Genomic DNA, 18,361 nt, shown 5'->3' on the forward strand with positions numbered 1-18,361 from the left:
ACAATTTATTCTTAATAGGATTTATATTACTTTATTAAATAAAACCACTTTCAGTGAGAAGAAAGAAACGTTGCTCTCCAAAGAAGAGGAAAATAATAATTAACATTAAACATCAAGGTCTAAAAATTTGATTCAATTAATTAATAATAATTTTTAATAATAACTCTTTGTAATTAAAAAATTAGAAGTACATAAAGTAAAAAAATACATTTTTTATTTTTATACTTCTTTATTAAATCAATGAAAAGTCAATTTATTATTAAATTATAATTGTAATTAAATAAATACAACAATTAATGTATATTATTTATTAATTAATATATTTTTTGATATTTATAAAGATGAAAAAGAAAAATTTTATGTAAGTATATTCTAATCATAAATACAATAAATTGACATTTTGAAAAAAAAAAAAAATAGTAAATTAAAAATATTTGATTCAGTTAATTAACAATAATTTTTAATGGTAACTGTTTGTAATTAAAATTTTAAAAGTACAAAAATTAAAAAAATGTTTTTTGTTATTTTTATACTTCTTTATTAAATCTCTTAAATTTATTATTAAATTATAATTGTAATTAAATAAGTACAACAATTAATATGTATTGTTTATTAATTAATATATTTTTTAATATTTATAAAGATAAAAAATTTATATAAGTATATTTTAATTATTAATACAATAAATTGATATTTTGAGAAAAAATTAGGAAATTAGAAATATTTGATTCAGTTCATTAATATTAATTTTTAATAATAATTGTGTGTAATTAAAAATACATAAAATAAAAATTATATTTTTTATATTTATACATCTTTATTAAATATGTGAGAAAAGTCATTTTTTTAATATAATATATTATATTAATATATATAATTATATATTATAATTATAATTAAATAATAAAATAAAATTAATATATATTATTTATTAATTAATATACTTTCTAATATTTATAAAATGTTTGTAATTAAAAATTTAAAACGACGTAAAATAAAAAATACTTTTTTATTTTAATATTTATTTATTAAATTAGTAAAAAAGACAATTTTTTTATTAAATTATAGTCCAAAAATTTATTTATTTACATTTTAATTATAAATATAATAAATGACCATTTTGAGAAGAAATTATAGGTAATTAAAAATATTTGATTCAGTTAATTAATAATAATTTTTAATAATAACTCTTTGTAATTAATTTTAATACTTACTTAATAAATTAGTGAAAATGTCAATTTTTTATTAAATTATAGTTGTAAGTAAATAAATACAACAATTAAAATGTATTATTTATTAATTATAATACAATTTATTGCCATTTTGAGAAAAAAATAGGAAATTTAAAAAAATTGATTCAGTTAATAATTTTTAATAATAACTGTTTATGATTAAAAATTTAAAAAGTACATAAAATAAAAGATGCTTTTTTATTTTTATACCTCTTTATTAAATCTGTGAAAATAGTAAATTTATTATTAAATTAAACAATTAATATGTTTTATTGATTAATTAATATATTTTTTAATATTTATAAAGATGAAAAATTCAGATAAGTATATTCTGATCATAAATATAATAAATTGACATTTAGAGAGAAAAATAGGAAATTAAAAAATAATTGATTCAGTTAATTAATAATAATTTTTAATAAGAACTAATTATAATTAAAATTTTAATTTTTCTGATCATAAATACAATAAATTGAGAGAAAAATTAATTAAAAATTTAAAAGTACACAAAATAAAAAATGCTTTTTTATTTTTTATACTTCCTATTAAATCTTATTATTAAATTATAATTGTAATTAAATAAATATGACAATTAATATGTATTATTATTAATTAAACAGATATACTACAAAAACTTTGAACCAAGGTGAGAAAGATAACGATGATGAAACAAGGGAGAAATGAAAATGAACAAAGGGAGAAAGATAACAATGAGTGTCTCTTAAGTTACATCCCAAATTGTTCCTAAAATACTTTGGGTACACCAAAACTTAAACTAATGTCCTCTACTGAAGCCCCAAAGATCAAAATTTGTTAATAAGTACTTGACAAAACAAAAGCCAAGACCATGACCCAATAAAACCTTTCTGGACACTCAAATTCAAAATACTTGTTTCAGTTACAAATAAGCTGTTGTCTTCCCTTTGTGCTCCTTAATCATTTGATTGTACCAGCTACTGCACTTCCCCAATTAAGAAAACTACCAACCTGCAAACCGATTCGGGGAACCACTTTGGCTTTGCGGTAACCCGATGCCCTGTTATCTATTACAGTAGCACTTTTCCTATTCAAAACAGGCAATCGATAAGACGCAATCTCGCCAATGGCTTAGGTAAAAGTTGAAGATGGTATCAGTGACGAAATCCCTGGAAGGCTGCAAGTTTACACTCGATTTTACGGCGGCATGAACATTGTCCGTGCATCCATGCGGAAGATTGATGCCGATCTGGCCGTATAATGGTCATGCAATTTCCAAAGGCGGCTCTCCATGGATAACAAGGACTCGGGCCTTAATGGGTTTCGAATTGCCTCAACACGTGGTCCCTGGAGCAGCCATTTTAACATTAATCCAATCCACATTTTAAATTTAACCACTGAAATTTATGTTATATATTATAAATCTGACCTGATAAACATTATATTGTGCCCACTGGAGGTCGTAAATCTGAATTTATTTTATGCCCCGGCATTTTGTGGGGTGGAACTTTTAATAATCAGGAAATAAATGAACAAATGGCGTTATTAAAACCTCTTATGCGTATGTCAAACGAGTTCCAAGAGGCACTCGATAAACCGCAGGACTATAAAGATTTTCAATATTAGTCTCCGTACTAATCGCAAACACCCACCCCAATTGAATGGGCGATCTTGTTAGGTTTCGGTTTTATATTGCCACTTCACTGTATGTCAGCAAACACGTAGGAATTGTAATTAAAAAAGGAAATGAGCATTCGCACAATATGAGATTTGAAATTAATACCAAGTTTATTGTAATGGATATTTTGCAGAAAGAATTTTTTTTTTTAATAATGGTTTACTATAATTAAAATATATCCATAATAATATTTTTTACTAGTTATATTAATCTTTTAAAAATAAATTATTATAGAGAAGAAAATATTGTTAATTATTATATAAATTTATTTAATAATAATATTGTAATAACTATTACAATATTATTATTGTATACATAACTATGTAATAAATTAATTTTATGATAAATAATTCACATAATAATATCATGTCACAATTTTAAAATATTTATTTTAATAATATTATTTTGTTACTAAAAATTTGAAAGTTATTTTTTAAACAAGATTTTATATTAGTAAAATAAAAAAATAAAAGCCAATTTAGTGCTGAGTTTGAATTTTAAGTAAATTAATTAATTTATAAAAAATATGTTATAATTTATAAATATAATAAATTACTTTAAGAAAATTTTTGGAGAAAATTATAAATATTTTTCAAATCAAAATATATAAAATATCGAAAAATTTGTTTTATACATTGTTTAACATGTTTTTAAATATTAAAAAATATTTTAGAAATTTACATTTTTTACACATAAAAATTGTAATATTAATTATTACATTAATTTATTTTAATTTAAATAACAATATTAATAATATATAAAGTAATATTCACAGATTTTACATTAGTAATTTGTATTATTTATTAATTAATATATATTTTATTAATAAAATAGAAAAATCAAAATAAATTATCATTCTGAGAAAAAAAATTAAGAAAAATTAAAATTGTAATTGAAAATTTAAATGTACATAAAATAAATCAAATATTTTATTTTTTTATTACTTCATTATAAAATTATAAACATAATTAAATAAATAAATAAATATATATAATATAATTCAATAAATTACTATTTTGAGAAACATTTAAGAGTGATTAAAAAAATATGATACAATTTATTAATAGTAATTTTTAATAATAATTGTTTGTAATTAAAAATTAAAAAGCATAATATAATTTTTTTTTATTTTAATACTTTTTTATTAAATTAGTCTATTTAGTATTAGATTATAATTATTTAAATAAAATAAGAGAAGAAGATTGGGTATTATTTATTAATTAATATATTTTTTAATATTTATTTTGTTGAAAAATCTAATAATTTTAATAATTAATTGTTTGTAATTAAAAATTTAAAAATATAATACATATATAAAAAATATATTTTTTTTTTATTTTTGTACTTCTTTATTAAATCTGTGAAAAAAAGACAATTTAGTATTATATTATAATTATAATTGAATAAATAAAATAAAATTAATATGTACTATTTATTAATTAATATACTTTCTAATATTTATAAAGTCCAAAAATGTATATTTAATTTATATTTTAATCATAAAAACAGAAAACCATTTTAAGAAAAAAATATTTGATTCAGTTAATTAATAATAATTTTTAATATTAAATTATTTGTAATTAAAAATTTAAAAATACATAAAATTATTTTAATACTTATTTATTAAAATAGTGAAAAAGTCATTTTTTTATTAAATTATAGTTGTAATTAAATAAATACCACAATTAATATGTATTATTTATTAATTAATAGATTTTTTAATATTTATAAAAATTATATATATATATATATATATATATATATATATATATATATATATATATATATTATAATTATAAAAACAATAAATTGACATTTAAAAAAAAAATTGGGAAATTAAAAATATTTGATTGACTTAATAATAATTTTTAATAAAAAAAAAATTAAAAATTTAAAAGAATATAAAATAAAAAATGCCTTTTTTATTTTTATACTTCTTTATTTAATCTGTGAGATTATTATTAAATTATAATTGTAATTAAATATAAAGACAACAATTAATATGTATTATTAATTAATACATTTTTTAATACTTTTTAAGACGAAACAGTACATTTTAATCATAAATACAATAAATTGCCATTTTGAGAAACAATTAGGAAATTAAAAAAAAATGGTTCAGTTAATTAATAATTTTTAATGATAATAGTTTATAATTAAAAATTTAAAAGTACATAAAATAAAAAATACTTTTTTTTATTTTTATACATCTTTATTAAATCAGTTATCAGTTTATTATTAAATTATAATTGTAATTTTATTTATAAATACAACAATTAATGTTTTATTAACTAATTAATATATTTTTTAATATTTATAAAGGTGAAAATATTATGTAAGAATATTTTGATCACAAATACAATAAATTGACCTTTTTGAGAAAAATTTTTGTGTTTATACTTCTTTATTAAATCAGTGGAAAAAATGAAATTAGTATTAAAATATAATTGTTTTTAAATGAATACTAAAACTAATATATATTATTTATTAATTAATTTTTTTAAATATTTATAAAGATGAACAATATATAAAAGTATATTTTAATAATATTTTTTAAAGAGACTTTAAAAAAAGTTAATCTAATTCATCAACAATAATTTGTAATAATAATTGTTTGTACTTACTGTAAAATTTAAAAGTACATTTTCTGTGTCAATTTAATGTTAAATTATAATTATAATTATATAAATAAAATAAAAACAATAATTATAAACAATAATAATTAATGAAATTGTTTTTTTAAATAAAAATTTTTAATATAATGAATATTTTTTAATCTTCCTTTTATTTTTTTTATTTTATATTTGCATAGTATATATTTAATTAATACAAATGAATTAAAATAATAAGAAAATGTGAAATTAAAATAAAAAATACTGAAAATTAATTTTTTTAATTTTAATTTTTTTTATAAATTTATTAGTAAATAAAAAGAAATAAATTTAATAAACAAATCTTTAATATATTAAAATATGTAAAATCTAAAAAATATTTAAGAAACAGTTTTAAATTATATAAAAAAAAAATAAATGTAAAAATTTGCTAAAATTCTAAATATTACTATTTATATTGAATTCAATTATTTATTGTTAAATTATTATTTTTTTATAATAATTTTTTGAAAATTTATTGTAATTTCAATTTTTAATTTACAATATGAATTCATCATTACTTATTATATTGAATTCAATTATTTATTGTTAAATTATTATTTTTTTATAATAATTTTTTGAAAATTTATTTTAATTTCAATTTTTAACTTACAATATGAATTCATCATAAATATTATTTATTATCTTCAGGAATTAAATTAAAATATAATTTTTTTCTCAACAACATAAAAATTTTGGATTAACAGAATTTAATTACAAATAATTATAATCAGCATTTAACTTCCACAACATAGTTTTCAACCATAATAGAAAATCTGAAATTTATCAAGAGTAACTGGAAAATGAAGCAAGCATGTTACAAAGGTAACAATCGGATACTCACACATAAAGACGTTAAGACAATAGAAACAAAACAATCACACAAAACGACGAGGGACAAACCAGAAGCCAGAAGGCAGAAGACAGAAGAAATCAGTGCACTTGTTCTTAACCCGGGGCAGCAATTAGTCGACGTACTTAATGCTCACGTCACGTCACCACCGGCGAATTTATGCGGCGGCACCGACCCGCCTTTGTACTTCTGCCTCTTGTTTTTCCCATGTGGCTCAATTTGCGATGATTTGCGCGACGTCGATTCGCCCAGATCTGTACGGAATAAACGGCGGACTTGCACTGAATTACTGGCAGGCTAAACATCGAAACTGCTGCACTAAATCCAATATAATCATAATATAATGATAATACTCTTTGCTCGGATCACCGGGATTTAGTAACTAACTAACTAATCGTCTTACGGAGTGTGTGAATTTTGCCTCTTTTTCTAATGCGGACGAAGGAGGCGGCCTCGGAACGTGACGGGGTTAAAACCAGACAAAACATGCGGATCTTTGCTCAAAATTTCTTCAAACTACGCATTGAATATTGAGCAATAACTTTAAGTGAGGAAGTACTGATGTAAATAAAGCACTCAAACATATAGAGGGGAGGCTAGTGCTCTAAATAATGGACTTCAACTTCAATTTTCAAATCAATTCTTAGCACCATCACAGACCTATTACTTCTATAATTCAGCTGCAATTTTATTCTTCAACTGTAATTTTGTGTTTTGTGTTTACTGAGAGAAAAAATGGATGTAGTAATATAGAAATTGATAAATCAAAGACATTTCCCATGGTTCGATCTCATTAAATCGTTATAAAGAATGTCCTTTTGTGCAGTCCCATGACACTGGTCCACAGACAAATAACCCAATAATAAAAACCAAACAATGTAGTAAAATTAATCCGGATTTAGGAAAGAGGATTATAATAAAAAATAAATAACAGAATGACACGGAGCGACGCAGCCACTAGTCCGGTGTCTAATTGTTTCAAAGCTAAATATAGAAGGAACGACATTTGGGTGCGTTGTTTTGTTGTGAAATTATAATTTACATTGTTTATTGTTTATTATTTACGTTTTTAATTTGCGCAATGGGCTGACTGAATTTGAAACTTTTTATGACTGGAGGCTTGGAATTTTACACGAGCCCGACGGGAGTTGAAAAAGTCGTGATTTTGAATTTTTAACGTGAGTAATTGTTATCATTATCATTAAAATTTGTGAATTATTGAAGTAAATAGCTGAAAAAATGTAAAAAAATAAGTACATGTCAATATTTGCCTTAACCAAAAATGATATTTTCAATTCAAATAATGAAATTTCATTTAATATTGTCTAAAAATAAATTGTATATATAGATAACTCAATATAAAACTCAAAAGAAGAGAGAAATAAGGGTAAATTTTTGTTCAGAATTTGTTGTAAGAGAATAGTAAAGATAATTTTTAGTTAGTTTCAATCTCTATAATTATTTTATCAATGATAACATTAAAAATAATGATTATTAATTTAATATTGTCAAAAACAGACTATGTAACTATATAACTCAATAATAGTAAAGAGAGGTAAGGGGTAAGTTTTGTTGAAAATTTGTTATTACAAAATTATAAAGAAGTTTGTTATTTATGAAAATAGTAAATTTTATTTACTTTACTACTATTACTTTATTTTTCAATTACTTTATCTATATTTATTTGATTAATGGTAAATAATTAAAATCTAAAAAATTATTAACATTAATAACTGAAAAAATTCTTATTATGTAAAAATATAAGTACATAATAATGTGAACATCAATAAAAAGTGATATTTTCTAATTAAAATAATAAAAATTAATTTAATATTGTCTAAAAACAGATTGTATATCTTCATAACCCAATAAACATCTCAATAGTAGAGAGAAATAATGGGTAAATTTTGTTGAAAATTTGTTGTAACAGAATTATAAAGAAGTTTGATATTTATAAATACAGTAAAGATATTTTTCAATTAATTGTGTTCTCTATAATTATTCTATTAATGCTCACATTTTATATACAAATAAAACCTGTGAATTGTTAACGATATTAATTGAAAAAATTCTTATTATGTAAAAATATAAGTACATATTAATGTAAACATCAACAAAAAGTGATATTTTTAATTATAATAATAAAAATTAATTTAATATTGTCTAAAAATAGATTGTATATCTTCATAACTAAATGAACATCTCAATAGTAGAGAGAAATAAAGGGTAAATTTTGTTGAAAATTTGTTGTAACAGAATTACAAAGAAGTTTGTTATTTATAAATACAGTAAAGATATTTTTCAATTAATTGTGTTCTCTATAATTATTTTATTAATGCTCACATTTGGTATATAAAAAAACCTGCGAATTATTAACGATATTAACTGAAAAAATTCTTATTATGTAAAAATATAAGTATATATTAATGTAAACATCAACAAAAAGTGATATTTTTAATTATAATAATGAAAATTAATTTAATATTGTCTAAAAATAGATTGTATATCTTCATAACTCAATAAATATCTCAATAGTAGAGAGAAATAAAGGGTAAATTTTGTTGAAAATTTGTTGTAACAGAATTACAAAGAAGTTTGTTATTTATAAATACAGTAAAGATATTTTTCAATTAATTGTGTTCTCTATAATTATTTTATTAATGCTCACATTTGGTATATAAATAAAACCTGCGAATTATTAACGATATTAACTGAAAAAATTCTTATTATGTAAAAATATAAGTACATATTAATGTAAACATCAACAAAAAGTGATATTTTTAATTATAATAATGAAAATTAATTTAATATTGTCTAAAAATAGATTGTATATCTTCATAACTCAATAAATATCTCAATAGTAGAGAGAAATAAAGGGTAAATTTTGTTGAAAATTTGTTGTAACATAATTAGAAAGAAGTTTGTTATTTATAAATACAGTAAAGATATTTTTCAATTAATTGTGTTCTCTATAATTATTTTATTAATGCTCACATTTGGTATATAAAAAAACCTGCGAATTATTAACGATATTAACTGAAAAAATTCTTATTATGTAAAAATATAAGTACATATTAATGTAAACATCAACAAAAAGTGATATTTTTAATTATAATAATGAAAATTAATTTAATATTGTCTAAAAATAGATTGTATATCTTCATAACTCAATAAATATCTCAATAGTAGAGAGAAATAAAGGGTAAATTTTGTTGAAAATTTGTTGTAACATAATTAGAAAGAAGTTTGTTATTTATAAATACAGTAAAGATATTTTTCAATTAATTGTGTTCTCTATAATTATTTTATTAATGCTCACATTTGGTATATAAAAAAACCTGCGAATTATTAACGATATTAACTGAAAAAATTCTTATTATGTAAAAATATAAGTACATATTAATGTAAACATCAACAAAAAGTGATATTTTTAATTATAATAATGAAAATTAATTTAATATTGTCTAAAAATAGATTGTATATCTTCATAACTCAATAAATATCTCAATAGTAGAGAGAAATAAAGGGTAAATTTTGTTGAAAATTTGTTGTAACATAATTAGAAAGAAGTTTGTTATTTATAAATACAGTAAAGATATTTTTCAATTAATTGTGTTCTCTATAATTATTTTATTAATGCTCACATTTGGTATATAAAAAAACCTGCGAATTATTAACGATATTAACTGAAAAAATTCTTATTATGTAAAAATATAAGTATATATTAATGTAAACATCAACAAAAAGTGATATTTTTAATTATAATAATGAAAATTAATTTAATATTGTCTAAAAATAGATTGTATATCTTCATAACTCAATAAATATCTCAATAGTAGAGAGAAATAAAGGGTAAATTTTGTTGAAAATTTGTTGTAACAGAATTACAAAGAAGTTTGTTATTTATAAATACAGTAAAGATATTTTTCAATTAATTGTGTTCTCTATAATTATTTTATTAATGCTCACATTTGGTATATAAATAAAACCTGCGAATTATTAACGATATTAACTGAAAAAATTCTTATTATGTAAAAATATAAGTACATATTAATGTAAACATCAACAAAAAGTGATATTTTTAATTATAATAATGAAAATTAATTTAATATTGTCTAAAAATAGATTGTATATCTTCATAACTCAATAAATATCTCAATAGTAGAGAGAAATAAAGGGTAAATTTTGTTGAAAATTTGTTGTAACATAATTAGAAAGAAGTTTGTTATTTATAAATACAGTAAAGATATTTTTCAATTAATTGTGTTCTCTATAATTATTCTATTAATGCTCACATTTTATATACAAATAAAACCTGTGAATTGTTAACGATATTAATTGAAAAAATTCTTATTATGTAAAAATATAAGTACATATTAATGTAAACATCAACAAAAAGTGATATTTTTAATTATAATAATGAAAATTAATTTAATATTGTCTAAAAATAGATTGTATATCTTCATAACTCAATAAATATCTCAATAGTAGAGAGAAATAAAGGGTAAATTTTGTTGAAAATTTGTTGTAACAGAATTACAAAGAAGTTTGTTATTTATAAATACAGTAAAGATATTTTTCAATTAATTGTGTTCTCTATAATTATTTTATTAATGCTCACATTTGGTATATAAATAAAACCTGCGAATTATTAACGATATTAACTGAAAAAATTCTTATTATGTAAAAATATAAGTATATATTAATGTAAACATCAACAAAAAGTGATATTTTTAATTATAATAATAAAAATTAATTTAATATTGTCTAAAAATAGATTGTATATCTTCATAACTCAATAAATATCTCAATAGTAGAGAGAAATAAAGGGTAAATTTTGTTGAAAATTTGTTGTAACAGAATTACAAAGAAGTTTGTTATTTATAAATACAGTTAAGATATTTTTCAATTAATTGTGTTCTCTATAATTATTTTATTAATGCTCACATTTGGTATATAAATAAAACCTGCGAATTATTAACGATATTAACTGAAAAAATTCTTATTATGTAAAAATATAAGTATATATTAATGTAAACATCAACAAAAAGTGATATTTTTAATAATAATAATGAAAATTAATTTAATATTGTCTAAAACTAGATTGTATATCTTCATAACTCAATAAATATCTCAATAGTAGAGAGAAATAAAGGGTAAATTTTGTTGAAAATTTGTTGTAATAGAATTATAATGAAGTTTGTTATTTATAAATACAGTAAAGACATTTTTCAATTAATTGTGTTCTCTATAATTATTTTATTAATGCTCACATTTTATATACAAATAAAACCTGTGAATTGTTAACGATATTATCTGAAAAAATTCTTATTATGAAAAAATACAAGTACATATTAATGTAAACATCAACAAAAAGTGATATTTTTAATTATAATAATGAAAATTAATTTAATATTGTCTAAAAATAGATTGTATATCTTCATAACTCAATAAATATCTCAATAGTAGAGAGAAATAAAAGGTAAATTTTGTTGAAAATTTGTTGTAATAGAATTATAATGAAGTTTGTTATTTATAAATACAGTAAAGACATTTTTCAATTAATTGTGTTCTCTATAATTATTTTATTAATGCTCACATTTTATATACAAATAAAACCTGTGAATTGTTAACGATATTATCTGAAAAAATTCTTATTATGAAAAAATACAAGTACATATTAATGTAATCATCAACAAAAAGTGATATTTTTAATTATAATAATGAAAATTAATTTAATATTGTCTAAAAATAGATTGTATATCTTCATAACTCAATAAACATCTCAATAGAAGAGAGAAATAAAGGGTAAATTTTGTTGAAAATTTGATTTAACAGAATTATAAAGATGTTTGTGAGTTATGAATATAGTAAAGATATTTTTTTAATTAGTTGCGTTCTCTTTAATTATTTTATTATTACTTATATTTGGTAAACAATTCAAATCTGTGAATTATTAACGTTATTAACTGAAAACATTCTTATTATGTAAGAATCTAAGTACATCTCAATGTAAACATCAACAAAAAGTGATATTTTTAATTATAACAATGAAAATTAATTTAATGTTGTCTAAAAACGTATTGTATATCTTCATAACTCAATAAATATTTCAATAATAGAGAAAAATGAAGGGTATGTATAAAACTAATTGATTAGAAGAGTAAAATGGAAGTTACATGTCTTACAAAAAATATAATTAATAACTGAGAAAAAACTGTTTTATTATTGTTCATTTAACACACACAGATCTATTAATAAATTACATGAAAATTGCAATTGTAGTTAATAGGATTATTAAAAGATATGTTATTTTTAAAATTACAATAAACATTTAACAGCATTAACCGACGCCAATAAATTGAATAATTGTATGAATTTATACCCAGAAGCTTATAGTTAATATGATTCGAAATGTATGATTATATGAGCTGCTCAATAAAACTACATGTTGAAATATGACTCTGTTTAGTTTTTAATGGGATTTTAAAATTTATTGACGTTTAATTTAATTGTTACTGAAAACTTATATTAAAGCTATTCATTGATAAAAATCGAGTACATAACTTTGTTTAATCACTGAATTGGGGTAACTAATTAAACTAAAGTTAAGTCACACAAGGATAAAAAAGATAGTAATGCTTCTTACTCGTATATCAATAACTTTTTAAAAAGCTTCAGCTATTAAGGTTACTTTTTGTTTTAATGAGTTGAGTAAGGTAGAACATTAAGATAGATACATTGAAGGTTGGGGTTGTTGATCGACGGTTGTAAACGGTTGACCAGAAGAAAGTGAAAACTCACCTTTAATTCAGCGGAAGAAAGGAAAAAAAGTGGCCGGTGCTCCAAACGGTAGATGAGATATTGCACAATGAAAGTCAATATATATCACTCTATCTATTTGTTCACTTAGTCAAACACAATGCTGTCGGCGGGCGAGGAGTTAAGCCCTAGTACTTAGCGTAGATAAAACCCCGAGTTTAGCGTAAATCGGTTTACAGTGGATTGCTAACTATATACACGCTGCTAATACGAAAGCTGTATTAAATAAGTAGAATTGATCCTCACTTTTCGTGGCTGTGGCTCCGCCCCCTTGGCGCGCTGCTCGCGACGTCAAAGGACGACGCCACGGGAAGGCTCGACGTCGACCGGCGTCGCCGCCGCCTGCTCCGATCTGTCCCGTCCTGCGGCGTCGTTGCCCGCGGCCCGTGCTCCGACCGTCTGCGGACGGCCTCCGACTGCCATTCCCAAATAAACAATGCCCGACCATCCGTCACGTTGCACCTTTAGTCGACTATGTTATTTGCATAATTGTTGTTAATAAGCCTCCATGGCTTAACGATTATTACGATTACGGATTCCTTTCTTTATTAACTGATTAATTTGTGGTGGTAACACCTACGTGAGATTAAGGCGAAAGTGTCGTTGCACTTGGTTGGTAAATTGTTGTAATTAATTAATAAATTACCATGCTGGATGCAACAAAAATATTATATTAAATATTATAAATTAATTCATGAATCAATGTTTCCCGTCGGAATGAACAAACACCTTAAAGTTAATTTGTTAATTATTTTGAATTTACATTGACAAAAATTTCAGTCATTAAATAATCCACACTAATTCAGATTTTTTTGCGATGTTTAATTTAATTTATATTAATATCGAGTATCCTCCAGTTAATTGACAGTTTAATTTAATTATTATAAATTATATTTTAGGCTCAATAAATTAAAATTAATTTAAATAGAATTACAATAACCATAAATGAAAGTGAATATTATTATTATATGCTATGATATTAGTATAGGTTGTAAATTATTTATAAATAAACTTGTTAATTATAATTTAAATGTTCTCTACATTAATTACAAAAAGTACTTTTATCAAAGTTCATTTTAAAAATGTTATAGAAGTAGAATAAGTAATTTTTAGTACTTCAAATTGATAAATATTTTAATTAGAAGACTTTTTACAACCTAAATTTCTTTTAGATAAGAAACTTATTTAAATTCATTATTTTGATTAAAGTAGTCTTAAAGTTGTTAAATGAATAGAAATTGTAGTTATTTTTTAATTTAAATATACTTTAAATTAATAAAGATTTATTACTATATTTCTGCAAACAAGATTTTTTTTTTTAATTTGTGATTATATTTTTAAATAAATGTTTTTCAAAATACACAAATTTTCAAAGTATGTTTTCATAGTGAATAGAATTTATCGTTTTTAAATATTCTTTAGATAGATAAAGACTTTAATTATTAGATTTCTTTCAATAAGATTTTTTTTTTATAATTTTAATTATAAGATTTATAATTATATATTTTATAAATGTTTTTTAAAATACACAAAATATAAAAGAATTTTTTTGTAGTAAATAGAATTTTTTATTACTTTTATATATTATATTTATATTTTTTAAATTTATAAAGATTTTCATTATTAGATTTCTTTTTTTAGATTTACAATTATATTTTTACTTCAATGCATTTAAAAGTATACAAATTATCAAAGTATGTTATGGTAGTAAATAGACTTTGTTATTATTTTTAAATATTCTTTAATCTGATAAAGACTTTAATTATTAAATTTCTTCAAAGAAGAATTTTCTTTTTATTTATAATTATATATATTTTCTGATGTATTACAAAATATCAAAGTTATGTTATTATTTTTAAATATTTTTTAAATTGATAAAGACTTTAATTATTAGATTTCTTCGAAGAAGAATATTTTTTAGATTTATAATTATATTTTTATTTAAATGATTCTGAAAATACATAAATTATTAAGGTATGTTTTCATAGTAAATAGAATTTGTTATAATTTTAAAACATTTTTTATATTGATAAAGACATTAATTATTAGATTTCTTCCAAGAAGAATTTTGTATTGATTTATAATTATATACACTTTTAATGTTTTACAAAATGCACAAATTATGAAAGTTTTAATATAGTTATTATTTTTAAATATTCTTTAAATTTATAAAGATTTTAATTATTAGATTTCTTAAATGAAGAATTTTTTATATTTATAATTATATTATATATATTTTTAAATATTTTTCAAAATACACAAATTATCAAGGAATGTTTTCATAGTGAATAGAATTTGTTATAATTTTAAAACAGTTTTTAAATTGATAAAGATTTTAATTATAAGACTTATTCCAAGAAGAATTTTTTTTAGATTAATAATTATATATTTTTTTTTCAAATACACAAATTATCAAAGAATGTTTTCATAGTAAATACAATTTGTTATAATTTTAAAACATTTTTTAAGCTAATAAAGACTTTAAGTATTAGATTTCTTCCAAAAAGAACTGTTTTAGATTTGTAATTATATATTTTTTTAGATATTTTACAAAATTTACAAATTATCAAAGAATGTTTTCGTAGTAAATAGAATTTATTATAATTTTAAAACATTTTTTAAGCTGATAAAGACTTTAATTATCATATATCTTCCAAAAAGAACATTTTTAGATTTATAATTAAATATTTTTTAGATATTTTTCAAAATACACAAATTATCAAAAAATATTTTCGTAGTAAATAGAATTTATTATTATTTTAAAACATTTTTTTAAGATGATAAAGACTTTAATTATTAGATTTCTTCCAAGAAGATTTTTTTTAGATTTATAATTATATTTTTATTTTAAAGCTTTTCAAAGTACACAAATTATCAAAGTATGTTTTAGCAATAAATAGACTTTATTATTATTTTTAAATAATCTTTTTAGATATTTTTCAAAGTACACAAATTATCAAAGCACTTTTTGTATTTTAAAATATTTCTCTATTGAAATATTCTTAAAGTTGAGCATTATTTTAATTGTACTTTTAATTAATATATAACTTTAGAAAAATTATTAAGTATTAAGTTAAAATAATATAAATTTTGATTATTATATTTCTTCCAGACAGATTTTATTTTAATTAAGAATAATAATTTATTTTTTATTAACATAGAGTATCCTCAAATGAATTGGCAATTTAATTTCATTATTAATTATATTTTAGGCTCAATAAATTAAAATCATTTAAATATATTAAATACACCAGTCAATTAATAGAATTATAATAAATGTGAATGAATAAAATATTATTATTATATGCTATGATATCAGTAAATGTTTTAATTATGTGTAACTAAAATTGTGTTGATTAATTTAATTGTTTTTTGAGTTAGTGTATAAAATTATATTTCTTTCACTCAGGTACTTCTTACATATAAATTCTTAAATATATTAAATGGACAAATCAGTTAATAAAATTATAATAAACATAAATAACATATAATACACATTTTTATTTAATTGTTTCCTTTGTTAATTTTCAAAATATTAAACCTTTATTTTCATCAAATAAATAAATATAAATAAAGTGGTTAATCAAAAATTCAAAAAATCTTTTTCAGACAATTTATCTCTAAAATTCAAATTAATTATTAACAAAATATTTTATAAAACAGCTTAATAAAACTATATTTATTATCAATAAAAATAGTAATGTCTATTTTGTTCAGAAATTTATGTAAAGTAGAATACAACAAATAATATGTTATATATTGTCACAAATTTATTTGTGCCTATGATTTAATTGTTTAAATTATGATTTTCCAAATAATGTTGATCCCTTTAAATAATTTAGAACTGTAGTTTAATTAATATTAAAATTAGAAGCTAATTAACTGATTGTATTAAATTTCATTTAATAAATAAAATATATATTTTTAGAAAAATTAGAATAAAAGAAAAATAAAAAATAATGTTTTTCGTTTAGTATTTATAATATTTATATATAAAATTTAATAAAATAATTAACCAGCCAACAAATTTCATAAAATATATTTTATTTTTTTTATATAACATTATTTTAAACTATTATTTATTTATAAATAATATCATACATTTTAATTGTTTATGAATAATAAAAAAAGGATAAATCATTTCGATAATATGCAAAATAAGTAAAAAATTGTCAATATTAAATAAAAAATATGATAAAATGATAATAAATTGAAAAAATTTTTAATGTCTCTTTGGTCTGATTCAAAATCAATAGTGTTAATTTAGAAAAAATATATACATAAGTATGTTATTAAAAGATAAATGTGTAATAAATTAATTTTAAATGTTTACAATCTGTAACTTCTTCATAATATATTTTATTACTAAATTATTTCATAAAATCAACATGTTATCAATAAAACTTGTACATAAAAACATTATATATAAATTAAAATGATGCGGATCCGTCGGAAAATCATTTCCCATCATCTCGCCATTCCGGGCCCGTTGGAAAGACAAAAGTCTGGACCTTCCCATTGGCGCAGCCGAGTGGCAAAGAGGGAGCCAAGTGAAAGCGTCACGTTGGGGGGAATTTTCAATTTTCCTCCGTGCATCCGGCCAAGAAAACACTGCCGGATTCGTCGACCGGATTTCGCATTCTCGATTTTTCCGGACGATCCTGATTGTATGTTTACTGCTGACGGGAGTATCAACCGGAGGGAATAAATGGAAAATTGTAAGAGCGACGCTTGAACGGTGTTCTTGACGGTGGATTGTGAGGCATAATGATTTTAAATGTGGAGGGATGAAAACGAAAGGTTTTTGGACGAAATATATTCATGTTACATTGTTGCTGAATCAAATATGGACAAATACACAACAAAATTTAAAATATACAAATAATATTAAAATTATTTATTTCAACAAGTTTTTAAAAATAATATAAATTATCACATTTGAGATTAATTTTAACTATAAAAGATATTTACAGTGGTGGAAAAAAGTAAAGAATCTTTTTCAAAATTCCATACTTTTTTCCACCACTGTATATAATAAAAATTGTTATAATAATATTCGATATTTAAGGCTCATACTTTTAATTTTAAACATTTTTTAATTTGTTACATGTATCAAATACATGAACAATATTAAATAAATTAATAAATA

The 18,361-nt window shown here is 20.3% G+C and overlaps 1 protein-coding gene across 2 annotated transcripts in view; it reads right to left on the minus strand.

Annotated features, from left to right (window-relative positions):
- LOC109603202 (homeobox protein OTX1) overlaps positions 1 to 13,392 on the minus strand; it is a 34,509-nt gene extending 21,117 nt beyond the window's left edge. For both annotated transcript variants that reach the window (XM_020019681.2, XM_020019680.2), the window contains exon 1: positions 13,195 to 13,392. The gene's annotated coding sequence lies outside the window, so the exon portion shown is untranslated. The remainder of the gene's footprint in view (positions 1 to 13,194) is intronic.
- Positions 13,393 to 18,361: the final 4,969 nt, after the last annotated feature.

This window comes from Aethina tumida, chromosome 2 (assembly GCF_024364675.1).
Source record: "Aethina tumida isolate Nest 87 chromosome 2, icAetTumi1.1, whole genome shotgun sequence".
Taxonomy (NCBI): domain Eukaryota; kingdom Metazoa; phylum Arthropoda; class Insecta; order Coleoptera; family Nitidulidae; genus Aethina; species Aethina tumida.